This window comes from Stegastes partitus, unplaced genomic scaffold (genome assembly GCF_000690725.1).
Source record: "Stegastes partitus isolate 25-593 unplaced genomic scaffold, Stegastes_partitus-1.0.2 Scaffold1137, whole genome shotgun sequence".
Taxonomy (NCBI): Eukaryota; Metazoa; Chordata; class Actinopteri; family Pomacentridae; genus Stegastes; species Stegastes partitus.
The window spans coordinates 212409-216044 of NW_007578868.1; positions in this window are offsets into that span (position 1 = coordinate 212409).

The following is a 3636-nucleotide window of genomic DNA, read 5'->3' on the forward strand; positions in this document are numbered from 1 at the left end:
TCGTCATGACGACGTTTACCTCGTTATGAAGACGTTTACCTCGTCATGACGACGTTTACCTCGTCATGACGACGTTTACCTCGTTATGAAGACGTCTACCTGACATGAGCAAATGTTTTTACTCGTTTTTGTTCTTCTGTGTCGCATTTTGCTCATTTTGTGTCTCCTATTTGTCCTTTAGTCTCGTTTGATGTCGTTCTGTTTCTCGTTTCGTGTCTCGTTTCTTATGTTCTGACGGTTTTGTGTTCATTCATTCTTTCGTTTTTGTCATTTTGTCTCGTTTCGTGTCTTATATTTGTCCTTTGGTTTGGTTTTGTGTCTCGTTTCTTCTGATGATTTTGTGTTCATTCATTCGTTCATTTTCACGTCAAACAAAAACAGAATCTGGCAGCAACTGTGACGGAAAAAATAAATAAGAACAAAAATGATAAATTGTGATTGTAATCACTAACATGTGGTCACATGATAAGAAAACTAAATGAAATAAACACTATTATTTATTATTGAGGTTTGTTTTGTGGTTTTCTTCCGTATGATACAGAATTTAACCAAACATGTAAAATAACAGAATTATTCATAAATAACAACAAAACTGTGTTAAAAACACGTTTTTCTGATTTCAGTTGCTCATTTAAGCCTGTAAAATAAAAAGTAAAAATTTTTGTTTTTACTTTTGTTTTTATTTATTTTTTTATATTCAACATGTAAATTAAAACTTTTTTTCTAGTTATCTGTAATTTCACAAATCAGTTAAAACTATTCGCCGTTTTTAATCCTTAATATACAACTTTTTCTTTAAAATATATATAAAATAATTGTCTTGCTGATTAAATAAATTAAAATTGTTTAATTTTAGAGTCAAATGTTGTAAAACAACTAATTAGCATTTAAAAAAATAAAACACATATTTCTGGCGTGAACATTATTCACAGTTTTAAACAGTTTTTACATTAATTTTCTGTTTTTACTAAATATTAACTAATTTCACCAAATTTTAACTTTTTTTTTTTTTTAGTTCTTTTTTACATTTTTTTTATTCAGAATGGTTCGTTGAAATATCTGTCAGATAAAATTTTTGTTTATTTAAAGACAGAAAAATGTGAAATTATTCATTATAAAAGAAAACAACAAAATAAAATGTTCAGATTTTTGACGTGAAAATTATTTAAAGTTTAGAAAACCATTTCATTCATACGTGTTTCTGTTATTTTAGTCGTTATTAATGCAGGAAAATCTTCTAAATAAGACTTTATTCAGTTTTACTGTTTTTAATCCTTAATAAACAAATAATGTCAAACATCTGCAAAATAACATCTTCATCTGATTTAAAGACGAGCGGAATTTGATGGTTTATAAAGAAAGAAACTAATATTTGTTAAAAAAATTAAATTGAAAAAAACAGATTATTGAATCTTATTTTGAAAAACCATCAGTATCCTGAGTTGGCTCGCCACAGTAAAAGTCTGTTTATTTATTTTTACTAAAACCAGCATCTTTCCAGAACCCTTGAAGTATTTTTGCTGCTTAAACTCTTTGAGCGCCGTCCATCCGGCCCGACCTCCTCCCAGAGCAGAGTCCATGTAAACCTGGAACAACAGCTCATGAGCTTCTTTATTTCTGATTCGTTCTGTGACAGCTTCGTGGTTTTGGAGGATTTAAAAGCTTCTGTAGAAGCCGAGTCCTGGACGTCCTGCGGGAGCGTTTGGTTCTTTAATCTCCACGTCAGACGAACGAGGACGTCAAGTTTGTGAACTTAGTTCAGGAGGAGAGAAAACCCCAAAGTCTCGGCTGTAATTTAGAGCCAACGGACGGAGAGCGAGGAGCCCCGGTCGCCGTGGCTCTGCTGTTGCCACGGTTACAGAGGAGTCAAAATCAGAAAAACTTTATTGATCCCCGCAGAGACCAAAGAGTAGCCTGACGTGAACGTTGGACGTAAAGTGATCGCCCTCTGGACCGAAGGCTGCTAATCGGCCCGCTACGCTGATGTCGGGGGTACGTAGCGGGAAAATATTTAACAACAAGCGCCGACAGAGTTTCACGACCGCAGTCTTTGCCGCTATTGGCTAAAAAAACTGATGCAAAAGACGCTGAAAAATGACACAAAAAGAGACAAAAGTTACAGAAAAATACGTAAAAACGAGACAAAAAGTTCAGAAATGACACATAAGACATAAAAACGACAGGAAAAGACGCTAAAATAATGAAAAACAATTACACAAAAAAATGTAAAAATGACACAAAATAACACAAAAACACACAAAACTGACGTTAAAAAGACGTAAATGACACCAACAGACACAGAAACGCCGTACAGACGTTTTTTTGTTCGATCGGTTTTTGTTTGTGGAGATTTTTGGTGTTTTTGATGAAAAATTAAAACGTGAATCTTCAGGCGAGCAGTTCAGGGACAGTCTGAACATTCAGGCTTTACAGCTTTGTGTTTGTCTTGTTGTTGTTTGTTCGTTGTGTTGTTGTTATTTATGGCTCTCTGGCTTCGTTTGTGTCTCGTGTTCACCTCTGAACCTTTAAGGAACCTAATGTAAACGTTCCTTAAACGCAGCGTGAGGCGTTCGCTGCTCGCTGGGAGGTTTGCGACGTCTGAAAGACAAACACAAGCGTGAGAGCAGCTGCAGCGGAAGCTGAAGCGCCCGAGGCTGGAGCTGGAAGCTCCTGAAAAATGCAGCCGGACGGAGACGCAGAGGTGACTCGGCGGCGACTCGGCAGCGACTCGGCGGCGACTCGGCGGCGACTCGGCAGCGACTTGGCAGCGACTCGGCGGCCATCACGTGTCTCTGCAGGAACAACGGCGTTCAGAGTTTCTGCTTTTGTGTGTTTTCTGGCCTCTTTGTTCCTCGCGTTGCCTCCGACAGCCACTTAGCGGCTCTATTAGCGCTGACACGCTGCTCTTTGGTATTTCACTGGAGGTGAGTCACGCCGCCGCCGCCGCCGCCGCTACAGAACATCAGTCCTGTGAAGAACAGCTTTAACCCCCTGAAGCCCGAAACCGGCTTTGAAAAGGTTGTTTTTCTATTTAAAAAAAGAAAAATGTTCATCAGAGGAACTTTTAAAAAATCACCGGACGTTCAGGTTTACGACGGTCCATGAACTCATCACGGAGTTCATCATCAGAATCTGTCGCTAGAACCGATCCGTTCTACGCGGCGCCAGAAACAAACCGTTTGCTCGACACAGATTCTGTAAAAAATAAAAAATTCTTCACTCTTCGATGCTTTTACCGACTCAGCGCCGACGGACGGAAAATCAGGAAGTTCACGTAAATATAAATAAAAATATAAAAACTATAAATATAATAATATGTTAGAAACGCTGGAAAACTAAGACTAAAATAAAAAAGATATTTATTTTATTTATATTTTACAGTTTTTAGACATTAAAAAAATTTAACATAAATTATATTTATCATATTTTTGTGACGTTCAAAAACTGTTATAAAATTTATATAAAATAAAAAATTGTAAAAACTGTAAATATATTAATATATTTACAGTTTTTAAACATCACAAAAATTCAACATAGAATATATTTTTGTGATAGTTAAAAAAAAAAATTTTTTTAAATGTAAAAAATATATTTTATTTTACATTTTTGGGATATTTATTTTTATTATTCATTTAT